This window comes from Octodon degus, unplaced genomic scaffold (genome assembly GCF_000260255.1).
Source record: "Octodon degus isolate 3935 unplaced genomic scaffold, OctDeg1.0 scaffold00022, whole genome shotgun sequence".
In the NCBI taxonomy this organism is placed as follows: domain Eukaryota; kingdom Metazoa; phylum Chordata; class Mammalia; order Rodentia; family Octodontidae; genus Octodon; species Octodon degus.
In genome coordinates, this window is record NW_004524598.1 from 23,502,395 (window position 1) to 23,515,655 (window position 13,261).

The following is a 13,261-nucleotide window of genomic DNA, read 5'->3' on the forward strand; positions in this document are numbered from 1 at the left end:
ATACATATTTATGAGTGTTACCTCTTCCTCTTGAATTTTTCCCCTAACCAGTATATAGTGGCCTTCTTTATTTCACTTGATCATTGTTGGTTTGAAGTTAAGACTGCCTGAGAATAGAATTGTTACCCCTGCTTTTTTCTGAGGTGCTGGGTCATGTAGCATTTTGTCCCATCCTTTGACTTCATCCTATCAATGTCTTTATGAGTTAAATGTGTTTCTTGTATAGAGCATATTGTTGGATTTTGTTTCCTAATCCACTGTGCCAGTCTATTTCCCTTAATTGGTGAATTGACTCCATTTACATTGATGGTTAGAATTGAGATGTATTGACTTATGATTGACATGTTATTTACCTATTGTTGTTTACTCCTTTTTCTCCTGTGTTTAATTGCTCACCCTATTTAGTTGGTTGCTTCTGATCTCATTCGTGGAGTTCTGTTCATTTTGGTCCCTCTCTAGAACATCTTTCAGGTCCCTAACCTGTGTAGGGTTGACTTTATCATCATGAAATTCTTTAGCTGTTCTTTTTCACAAAAGTATTTCACTTCTCCATCAAACTTGAAAGAGAGTTTGGCAGGGTATACTAGTCTGGGCTGGAATTTGTTTTCATAGAGGACCTGAAGTACTCTACTCCATGCTCTTCTTGCCTGCATGGTTTGTGAAGAGAATTCAGCAGGAATTCTGATGGGTTTTCCTTTGAATGTGATCTGCTTCTTTTCTCTAGCAGCTTTCAGTATTTTATTTTTGTGCTGAATTTCTGGGATCTTGACTATTATATGTCTCAGTGTGTTTTTAATTGGGTTGAGGTTATTTGGCATTGTGTATGCTTCAGTTACCTGAGTATCAGATTGTTTCCTCATATTTATGAAGTTTTCTGCTATTACTTCTGCCCATATATTTTAATGTCATTTGTATTGACTCCTTCTTTCTCACTGATGCCTATTAGTCTCACATTGTTCATCTTTGCATCATCTTGCAGGTGATGGATTATTTTTTCCTGCATCCTTGTTGTTTTTAAGAGATCCTTTCTTACCTTCTCATTAGCTGCACCAGAATCTTCAAGATCTGAAACTCTGTCTTTACTTTCACTTAAACGGTTTTGCAAGCTTGTGATTGAGATTTTAATTTCCTCTATATCTCTTTGACTCTGCTTCATACGATCTATTTCTTTCCTGTATTGCTCATTCAAGGAATCCATCATTTTTCTAATCTCCTCTATTTTTTTTAATCAATGTCTTCTTTAGAAGCACTTATAAATTCTTTTACTGCAGTGATTTTTTAGATTGGGTTTCCTCCCTATGTTTCTGCAGTTGATTCTTTACTTCAGATGCTATGAGTTCTGGGAATTCTTTTTTTATTTCAGAAAATAATTCCGCTCTGAGCTCCTCTATAACTTTCTGCTGTTGCTTATTTACTATTGACAGTATTAATTTGTATATTTGAGCTGAGCTAATAGAAAAGAATTGCACTCTGAGTTCCTCTATAACTTTCTGCTGTTGCTTATTTACTATCGACACTATTAATTCATACATTTGAGCTGAGCTAGTGTCCTCTGCACTTGTTCTGGGTGGGCATTGGGTTTCCTCCATATGTTTCTGCATTTGATTCTTTACTGCAGATGTTATTAATTTAGGGATTTCTTTTTTCATTTCCAATCTGAGTTCCTCTATACCTTTCTGCAGCTGTTTCTTTATTTCAGAAGCTGTTGATTCATTGCTTTCAGCTGTGTGATTCCCAATTTGTTCTGTGTTAGTGTCCTCTGCACTTGTTATGGGTGGGCTTGGGTTCTGAGATTGCATTCTGCTCCTTCTCATTGTCATTTTGTGTAGCACTGTCTTCTGACCTTTGTTGTAGATCTTTGTTGCAGTTATAGCCTTAGCACCTACTGAAGTTCAGATGTAGATCTATAAAGTTTGGATTTATCCAGCTGTGCCTGGCTTGGGTCTGGCTGCTGTGCTCAGTTCCTTCCTGTGGCTGCCCTTGGGGGTGAACCTGTTGTGCCCCTCTGGCAAAATATTCTTCTCCTGGACTAGCTGGGTGGTTCTATCCCCTACACTCTCTGCAGAGATTGCAGCTGAAGGGTTTCACCCCAAGCCTGTATGCCAGGCCTGAGCTGAGTCTGGAGGGGACACGGTGGAGTAGTGGGTAGAGGCAGCTCTCCCACACACTCACTGGGCCTGGACTAGGACTGGATCTGGGGGTTCCAGAACACGACAGAAATTCCTACTCTGTGAGCGGGATTGGGGGAGTACTACGGAGTGATGGGGGCATCCCAAGAGGGTGAAAGAGGGTGTCACCCATGCTGCACCTGGGCTGGAACCAGTAGGTCATGCCAGCACAGGGTATCTAGAAGCTCTCCCACACATTCACCAGGCCTGGGCTAGGACTGGCTCTGGGCGTTCCCAAAACACGGCAGAAATTCCTACTCAGTGGGCGGGGTGGGGGAGGTGCTGTGGAGTGGTGGGGGGCGTCCCATGGGGGTGGAAGAGGGTCTCACCTACGCTGTGCCTGGGCTGGGACCAGTAGGTCCCACCGGTGCAGGGCAGCCAGAAGCTCTCCCACCCAGTCACCGGGCCTGGGCTAGGACTATTAATTCTTGAACCAGGAACAACAGGCGTGTTTTCTAAACTCAGAAAACAAGGTTTTATTAATATTAACTAAGTAGTTTTCTTTCTGGCTCCACCCCTTGGGCCCCACCCTGGTCCTCTGGCCATGCCCCTTAAGCCATGCTCTGGCAGCCGAGTCCACCCCATCACTTAGATGAGGCTTTGGGAGGACAGCTACACACAAACCACAACATGGTGACTGAGACTTTCAGAGCCTTCAAAGACTTCCAGGTTCTGGTTGCACATGCCAGGGCATCCCCACAACAAGCACACAGCCAGACAGATTGACAGCAAGAGACAGGGGGACAGAGCTGACCACTGTAGCAGGTCTGGAGATAGACTGAGTCCAGGCACAGTGATGCATGCCTATAAGCCCAGTGCGGGGGAGGCTAAAAACAGAAGGATCACTACAAGTCCAAGCTGTGCAGTGAAACCCTATACCAAATACATTAAAAAAGCAGGAAATTATGAAAAAGATCATACATCATGAACAAGCAGAGAAGCAGGGATGATTCAATACGTGAAAATCAGTAAATGTAATACACCACATACACAGAAGCAAAGAAAAAAACCATATAATCCTCTCATATGGTAGATACAAAAAAAAGCATTTTACAAAATCAAAACAAACATTCATGATTAAAAAATTAAGAAAATAAAAATTAAAGGTCTTTATCTCAATCATAGACAAAAGCTATCTATGACCAAAAAAAAAAAAAAAGACAAACATACTAAATGGCTCTAAAATTATGACACAGCATGTCCACTATCGCCATTTCTGTTTAATATAGTTCTTAAAACATTAGCTAGAACAATAAGATAAGAAAAAATAAAAAGGATAAGGATAAGGAAGAAAAAAGTCAAATTATCATTACTTGTTGATGACATGAGACCCCCAAAATTGGGTAGGTCTATTAGGCACAGATGACCCATGTAGATGGTCATGATAGACACAGAAGACCCAAAAATCCCCACCAAAGACTCTTAATTTTGCAGTGTAGCAGGATACATCTAATACTCAAAAATCCATAGCATTCCTGTTAAACAATAACAAACTCACATCAAAATTAAGAGAAAAATATCCTTCATAGTTGTACCAAGAAAAAAAATGCATGAATTAAACTAACCAAGTGAAAGACCTCTATCATTAAAACTATAATATTCTCAAAAAGTGGATGTAGAAAATACCAGAGAATGGAAAGATGTCCTATGTTTTTGGATAGGCAGGACCAATACAGTCAAAAAAAGCCATATTTCCAAAACTGTTGTATAGATTTAATGAAATCCCAATCAGAATGCCAATTATATTCCTTATAAAACTGGAGAAAGTCATCCAAAAATTATATGAAACAAGAAGAGATCTATAATAACAATTCAGAGCAACAAGTGCAAGGCAGCAGGAACTAAAATCCTAGACTTCAAGTTCGACTACAAAGCTACCATGATAAAAGCAGTATGATACTGGAAAAAATCCGAAGAATCAATAAAACAGAATAGAAGATGTAGAAACAATTCCAAGCATTCGGCTACCTTATATTTGCAAAGGGGGCCAAATACCTTCACTGGAAGGCAATAAATGGTGCTGAGAAAACTGGCTTTTCACTCAAAAACTGAGCCTAAACCCATCTCTCTTACCATGAACTAACCTAAAACTGAATGGGTCAAAGAACTAAGTACAAAAACAGAAATTCTTACTCTGCTGAAAGACAAAATAGATAAAACTCCAGAAGATATCATATAGATGTAAGCAAAAACTTTATGAACAAAACCCCAATCAGACAGGAAATACTACAAAGAATCAAGAACTGGGATCACTTCAAGTTAAGAAGCTTCTACACAGACAAAACATCAACTCAGTGAAGAGACAACCCACAAAATGAGTAAAAAGTTCTACCAGTTACTCTTCAGGCAAAGGACTAACATCTAAAATACAGAAAGAATTTTTAAAAAATCAGACACCCCCAAATTTAATGATCCAATCCAAAAGAGAGTATCTAAAATGAACACATAGTTCTCAGGGCAGAAATACAAATAGAAAATAAGTATCTTTTAAATGCTCAGCATCATTGGTCATTCAAGAGATGCTAATTAAAACTACACTGAGATTCTTTCTCACTCTAGAAAGAATGGCTGTCATCAAGAAGTCAACCAATAACAAATGCTGTGGGGGGAATGAACCTTCTGGTGAGGGTTTAAATTGGTACAACCACTATGGAAATCAGTATGGAGAGTCCTAAAAAAAAATAAATAAACTTGAAGATTCCATTTGACCAAGTTATTCTCCCTTTAGGTATCTTTCCAAGGCAGTGAAAACTAATACACCCCAGTGATATATGCATACCCATTTATAGCAGCACATAAAGGCTAAAGCTTGGAAACAGCCCGTATGTCCATCAAAAGATGCATGCATAAAGAAAACATGTTTATGTATAATGAAGTACTGCTTTCCCACAAAGAAAGATAAACTTGAATCATTTGTAGGAAAATGGATACATCCAAAGACCACTGTCTTCCATGAAATAAATCAGGCTCTCAAATTTAAATATTCCATCATTTCTCTTGTGTAAGAAACCCCAAGAGTAAGTAAGAAGCATTGTGGAGGATAAATATGGGAACATGTTTGAGTAGAAGAGGAACAGGGCAGAGGAATGGAGAATGGAAGGATTAGAAAAGCAAACGAAAGAGAACGTAAGGGGGGATGGAAGCAGAGCTCGTATACATGGAAAAGGAAAGGAGAGTTGGAGGGAGGGCACAGGAATGAGAAAAGACGAATTAAGACCCATTACGTTCAGGTACAAATGCCCTATGATGAGTGGGATCAACATGTAGGACAAACATGTACTAATAAAAGAAATAAATCATATTAAAAGATAGAACCAGAAGAAAACCTAGATAGCTTGGTTTTGCTAATGCCATTTTAGATACAAGAGTAAGATATGATCCATGAAACAAAAAATGTAAAGGCTAGCTTTGATTAAGATCAAAGTTTCTCTGTGTCAAAGGCACTGTTAAGAGAAAGAAAAGACAGACCACATGACGGGATAGCATATTGGTGGGAAATGTATCTGATTAGTGACTTTTGTTTAAGATGTACAAAGAACTCTTAAAATTTACATAAGGAAACACAACTCATTTATAAAATGGACCAAAGACCATACTAGAAGATGTGCAGATTGCAAATAGGCTTATGAGAAATGCTTCACAGCATGTGGCACCAGGGAAGTGCAAGTTAAAGCCACACCCAGGCATCCTCATGCCCCTCCTAAGAAGGCCAAAGCCCGGACACCGACACCTCCAAATGCTGCGGGACTTAAAGCCCAAGAGCTCACTCACTGTGGTGAAAATGCAAAGCATCCCTGCTGCTGTGGCTCAACTTAGGGGCTACTCACACCACCAAGACAGCCTCTAGTCCAAAAAGGGCAGCTCTGAGTTCACGTCGCAGCCTTGAGTGCTCAATCCGCACAGAGCACTGCACACAGATGCCTGGAGCAGCTTTATTTACAAGTGCCGAAACTTGGGAGCTGCAGAAGCGCAGGGCTGACTCGCTGTTCCTCCCCAGCTCTTCTACCACAGAAGCTTGGGGAGCGCAAAGTCTGGCTGCGCTTTGTCAGCAGATCACATCGTACTGTGATCAGAGTCCTACCCTTGATTCGGCAGTATTATGTATCTTTCCTTACTGACAAAAAGACAATTCTTTAAAACACTAAATTAATATGAAATACAATTAAGTCAAAATATTGAAGCAGCATACTTAGTTAGGAGGGCTTTTTTTGCTGGCTCAGCTTGCCTTAAGGGTGGGTCTGCTAAGGCAGGTGGAGGTGGGAGGTGGGGCTCAAACTGCAGTATCCTGAGCCTGGCTGCATTTGCATGAGCAGGCGCTTAAACAACTGAGCTAACTAGCAGACCTCAAAAAAATTTGAGAAGGAGTTGGGGTGGGGGGGTTTAGGGGGGAGGGCTGTTTGTTTGTTTGTTTGATACTTTGTTAGGAAATATGAACATATTAGCATTCCGGATCTCTCTCAAGCCTGGAGTCGCAAGGTGCACACGGCTCACGAGAGCTTCCTGCGTCTCGCATCAAGCGACAGCTGCACCCGCAGCCTCTGCCCCGCCAACAGATGTGACCTGTTGGGAAAAAGGCCTGGCTGCACTTTGTCCATCTACATAAACGATCATCCTAGATTATAGTTCAGCCTAAGGGTTAAACAAAGCTCACTTGGCTTCTAATGATTTTTTGTTTTAAAAATAAACGGAATACAAAAGAACACTTTCTAGAAATCTGCAGGTAGATGGACATTTTTGCTCTACAATTCAATAAATAACCTCAGATCAAAATTAGCACATATTTTAGTAAAAGATGAAAGATTTATGCGATCTGGAAAGAACTCGGAGCATTAGCACAAATTTGAGACAACATCGAAATGAGAGAAGTTGTTCTCCGAGTACCTTTTACACAGCGTGACTTTCCAGCCCACGCAGCTCGTCCGCAGTGCCCGAGCATTACCTCCATAGCATGAGGCCTTTCCCCTGGATGACTGTGCAAAGGCAGCCTACGACGGAATCCTGACACAGGACCCATTAAGGACTCAAAGTGAAAATCTTTTCTACTGTGCTCAACAGTAGAAGCAGCGTTAGAGCTTAACAGGTCTGGAAGGTTTACAGTACAAAGAATAACATCCTGCCGGTTCCTTAGCTCAGCTCCTGGCCTTCCTGTTAAAACAATTCGGAGGCAACCACAAAGCTCAGAGCCAGTCCTCTGATTATGTTTCGTTGTCTTCATTTCTCACTGGGCCTGGTCCAGCCCACATCACAGTAGCAGATCAATACCTCATGCAGTGTGGTTTTCAGCTGTTACAGAAGGTACTTGGATGCTAGGATAGGTAATGTGATGATGGCAGATTACTATTCCTGCGGTCTGGGTGACATGAAATTTATAGTTTGTCCATTGACTTTGCTAAAATCTGCAGAATATTTTCCAAAAGGAAAGCAGTGTAGATTCCTCAGGAATGAAATTAACTTTTATGATGTGGCAGGAGGGAGTGGTCAGGAAAAGCCTGGGCTGGAAGAGTTCATATAAAAACATACTTAAATATCTAAAATGAAAGTAATATTAATGTCACATAAATGAAAATAGGTAACTCAGCTTGCCTTTCAGGGGATAGAAACAAACGTTTTAGAAACTTTGATTTGGAGTTCAGTTCTGGTCACTACATCTAAGGGGATTGTTACCCTGGTCCGTGTGTTACCTTGATAACTGAGGTGGGTCTTCCCCCCTCCGGACTGTGAAGACTTCTGAAGATTGTAGCATTTAATACTGTACACTGTACACTCCTAGTACGAGGAAATGTTCAAAGCAACTCATATCATCTTGTATTTGGCTACAAATAAAGCCATGCCCATGCCTGGCCCCCGAAGTGTGCTGGGACCCGCCAGCCTGGTGGTGATGGAGACCACACCAGGAGTACTCCAGACTCAGGCTCAAAGTAGATGAAGTAACCAGTGATCAGACCGCCAAGAGGAGGGCAAGGCGGGAGGCCCTGGACTAAACCACTGTATCGGGGTCAGAACGTGGAACTTCCCTGTAGAAATGTCCAACAGTGAGTGAAACCGGGGCCCACAGGAGCTAGAAGGGGTCTTGGCCCCGAGTGGAGACAGCAGGGTCCACTAAGGAGCATACAGCAGACTTGGAAAGTAGGCAGCCTGAGGAGGCAACTGCTCTTCACCTGCCAGGAGGCCTCATCCTCTCAGCCTGCCAAGCGCAGGCCAAGCCAAAAGGTGGAGCTCAGAGTTCTGCAGTTTCCCCGCAGTTCTAAGTACTCCCAGGCACAGAATCACTAGATTCAAAGGCAGAGGAAGTGCAGTTGGTACCAAAAGTGAAAAACAGCCCAACGTAACATGGAGTCTGGGAGTTACGACCACAGGCCACAGTGGCTGTGGTCCTCAGCAGCCAGGTCTCCCCCAGCACTTGGCCCTCAGGCATCGCCAGGCCAGAACACACCTATTTCCTCCTCCCAGCTGTTTGTCTCACATGCTATGCCTCCAGCTGACCTATGTTCAGCTTAAAGTCTTAAGTATTGTTTTAGAAAGTAGTATATTCTGGGCAAAAGTTGTACCACCATACTCCAAAAGGTAAGCCCTACTTCCAAAAGGCATGAAACCGAGTAGGCACAGTGGCAGAAATTATTTCCTCTTAGCATTGTCTAAGTAATGAGCTCAAACCAGAGTCCAAATCATGAAGATAAGAAGATATAGCTTCCCTGTTCGCAGCTTGACTTGATTTTGTGATTTCTGAATCCACACAGGGCATAGGGGAGGACTCACATAGAATGGGCCTTGGGAAGATTTGGGGTGCTGTGCTCAGGGCAAAGCTCACCCCAACAGCGAGACCACAGCATGCTGGCATACAGACTGGTCCACGCTGCAATGGCTAGAGACCCCTTCTTTGTCTCTGTAGGGGTCCCCATCAGGTGGTCCTGGAGGGTGATAGGATCAGGCGCTGAGTCCCCAGCTAAGAACCCAGGCTCTGTGTCCCCTTGTCCAGCATAGATCACAGGAACCAGACCTGTACCAGCAAGTCATGCCCTGCTCCCGCATCTGAGGGCTGCCCCCGAAGTGCTGCTGGAATGGCTCTGTGTGTCCTGCAAGCCTGGCTCCCTCCTAGGCACACCAGTGGTGTCCACCTGCCTCCTCACCTGATCTCCTGGTCCTGCACTCACCAGTGTGCTTCTGCTGTGCGACAGGAGAGCAGGTGAGGGCCCGGCCAGTGCATGCACGGAGAGGCAAATGCACTAGGACCCAAGCCTGTGGGGCCGGGGCCGGGCCTGTGCTGCATGCAGAGAAGCAGAAAAGGAGGCTGAGCTCTGGCTGCAGGCAGTGTGCGGGCACCTCTGAGGCAGACGCAGGCCCTACTGGACTCGAGCCTGCCCAGAACCCTCTGGCCGGGCACATTCAGCACATGGTCAAATGGGCTTCTCTCATGCTTGACACAGGCAGAAATACCCCCTAAACACCAAAGAAACCCCAGAGTTCATGTCAGAAAAACTACAGGCAACCTTATGTCCCCTACTGAGCCAGGAGGTTCACCTGGAAGAGACCTGCTCTGGCCCAACTTGAAGGCAAAGCCGAATATTTTTAGGTGAAACTTTACTCCAGGAAGAATCATTATCCGAAATCTCCCATCAGACCCTGTACTAAATACATTTTTAAAAAAATTAAGTTTGGGAAAAGATGATTTGAGGAAGAATATAAGAGATTTAAAAGATCTGATAAGATGAGGATGCTACTTTTGTCTTTTGATCTATATAACGACTCCTACAGATGACACCCCAGCATATGTATATGTATGTGTATCCATAGGTGTATACGTATGTGTATGTGTATGTGTATATGTATACATTAGGTCAATAGAAAGTACTTTCCAAATAGATGGAGGAATAAGCAATGAAGGGATGGGAGGGAAGGGAGATGACAAAAGAGAATTCAAGCGAGGCAACCATGATGGAAACAGAGCTTGTGCAAACGGGAATGAAACCAGAGCTGCAGGGCGCCCCCCCGCCGAGCAGGGCAGGTGGAAACACGGGAGAACTGAGACGTGCCACCTCCCTGCAACAAGCATGACCATTATGCGAATGTGTGTCAGGAGAACTTTAAAGTCATAACTAGAAATAGTAGTTATAGGGCGTGGGCATCAGCTACCTCAGCGCTCCGCCAGCCTGGCACAGGGCGAGAAGCGCCTGGCCTCCCAGGGTGCCTGCTGTCCACTCAGCATCACACTTGCCCAAAACTCAGAAATTATGATAACACACATTAAAAGTTCTGCAATTTCAGCAGCAAAAATCCTGGAGAAAAACTTTAGGGTCTAGAATGACTACACTAAAGCAAATCCTGTGCTTGAAAGAAAAAGCAAAAAATAAAAAGTAAAACCAAATCCAGAAAAAAAGATACTGTCAATACAAAAACAAAATTTTTAATTAAATGAAATTAGTAAGCAAAACAATTGAGTCCAAACGATAAAGAGCTAAAGGATGAAGATGAGGGACTGAAGTGAGGGGCTGCTTGTCAGTAATGAGCTTGATGGGGCAGGTGAGCACCGACAGCCCAAGCTGGCCGGACAGCAGACAACGGGTCTGCCCACACCAGAAGCCTCTCAAAATATGATGACCTGCCTTGAGCAAATGGACCCAGACACAAAAAGCATTCTGTAGCCAGTGATGTCCGTCAACATGTGCCTTATAGCACCAGAGTCCCAGAAACAGTCTCTATGTCCACTTTAACAGTACACAATCCAAAAGGGAAAGAGCAAGGTCTCAAGCCCACTTCCTCTTTACTGTGTGAGAGAAGGACTGGCCCAGAGAACAGCCTCAGCCTCTTCCCCGGCCTGCAGAAACGAGGGCAGGAAGGAGGACCCAGCTGCTGCAGCACACTGGCACAGGTGTAGTGAAAGGGGCAAGCAACACGACACCCAACAATTCACAAGGACAGTGCGCTCTGACTTGGAGGGTCAACCTTTCCAAAGAATATAAAATAGTAAGAAGGGAAAAAAAGCATCAGATACAGAATTTCACTAAACAAAGTAACAGGAATTCAACACTGGGTGCTGCATTGCATGATGTTATCTTCAAATTAGTTGTTAAAGTTATAAATGTGCAAAACTAGTTTTAAAAAACAAAACAACAAAAAAGTTATCAGAAATTAAAAAGAAAAGAAAAAACTTTTAAGCATTAACTGCTCCTCTCAAAAGAACAACAGAAAATGAGAGTGCAATTAATCCAAATTATTTTGCATATATACATAAATACATACACTCTGGTTTATCTTCAGATTGTATTAATCTTTCGTCTTTTACATAAATATATATTTTCCCTTTCTTCTTCTGTCCTTTTCCTCATCCTAGCTTTCTCGTCCCATGGAACAAGTTCTTTCCCCATCACACTCTCTACTGCACCTTTCAGATTTTATTTACTCTTTCAGGTTCTCACATCAGCGAGATAATAACGATGTTTGCACATATGGGTCTGACTTATTTCATTCACCAGGACAGTCTCTAGTTGCAGCTATTTATCTACAAAAGTCTTAAAATCAGTATGGAAATTCCTCAAAAAGCCAGGACTGGAGGTCCCATTTAAGCCAGCTATTTCCCTCCTGCATATTTTATTTACTTTCTTTTTTCTATTTCTTTTTTTTTATTGTTTTAAACAATTTATTTAACTGAAATGGACTTACATTTGTTTCTGAAGTGACTTCCATTTATTTTGACACATCTTTTCCCCACGTTGATTTACAGGATCTTCAAGCCAATATAAATATTTTATAAATATTTGAATATTTGGGTATACGCCTGCACAATACCTCAGCAATATCTTTCAGCAAGGAAAACAATTAAGAGTGAAGACTAGACATAATTACTACGTATAGTGAAAACCTGCTGCAAATATTTCTGAGGTAAGAAGGCACCACATACCTGTTCAACTAAGAAAACCACCCTTACAACACAGGATGATTTTATTTTTACATAGGACCTAGAACACTTAAGCTGCCAACTACGTGCTGAGTGGCAGATCAACACCCCCAGCTTATGCCATGAATTCATAGGGAATGGGTTCCAACAACTCAGGCTCCTTCCCACTGGTCCTCACAGAGTGTGCTTCTCTGGGAGGGGCAGGCTGGTGCTTCAGCTGAACCCAGGTACCTTTCTCTTTGGCTTCCTTCTTTTTCTGATCATTTTCCTTGACACGTGTCAGGAAGCTCTCATGACTTTTCGAGTGTTTAATAAGCTCAACGTGCACATTAATCCTCCTAGCAAGTATCTTGCCCTTAACTTGCTTGCTAGCAACAGTGCCAAGAGCCTGCTGCGTAACGTGGAGACTCTTGCATCTTCCAGGGTAACATGCGTGAGGCATTGCTTTTTGCACAGTGTCCATTCCCTTGATGTCCACAATATCACCCTTTTTGTAGATTCTCATGTATGTGGCCAAAGGAACAACCCCACGTTTTCTAAAAGGCCTGGAGAACATATACTGGGTTCCCCTCCTCTTGCCCTTTGTGTTAGTCATTTTGGCAAATTACTGGAAGACGGCAGTTCCAGCCAAAAGGTTCCCCTCCTAGGTATTTTTCAAAAAGAACTGAAATCATCATACCACAGTGATAAAGGTGCACCCATGTTTATAGCAGCACAATTTGTTATAGATAAATCTTGGAAGCAACCCAAATGTCCATCAGCCAGGGAAAGGTTTAAAAGGGTGTGGTATTTTTGTGCAATGGACTATTGCTATGGACATGCAGTCTTGAAGAGACAAACTTTGGGCCAGCCAAATAGCTCACCTATAAGTAGGTGCAGGGACCAGGGGTTCGATCCCCAGGCCTGCCATGCTGGCTCTGTTCCTGGGGCATGCTGAGACTGCAATTGAGACTGGGCATGATGGTGCGCACCTGTAATCCCAGATCATGGGAGGCTGTAAGCAGATGGATTACTAGGAGTAGTGAAACCCTGAATACCCTGTAGACCCTTTCCTAAAGGGCGGCGGCAGCAGCAGCAGCAGCAGCAGCAGCAGCAGCAGCAGCAGCAGCAGCAGAAGAAGAAGAAGAAGAAGAAGAAGAAGAAGAAGAAGAAGAAGAAGAAGAAGAAGAAGAAGAAGAAGAAGAAGAAGAAGAAGAAGAAA

At 42.9% G+C, this 13,261-nt stretch overlaps 1 protein-coding gene and 1 pseudogene across 3 annotated transcripts in view; both read right to left on the bottom strand.

Moving 5' to 3' along the window:
• The window catches only part of Wdr27 (WD repeat domain 27), a 289,190-nt gene that overhangs the window by 124,360 nt on the left and 151,569 nt on the right, over positions 1 to 13,261 (bottom strand). The gene's annotated exons all lie outside the window — the stretch shown is intronic.
• LOC105741777 lies at positions 12,176 to 12,658 on the bottom strand (annotated as a pseudogene).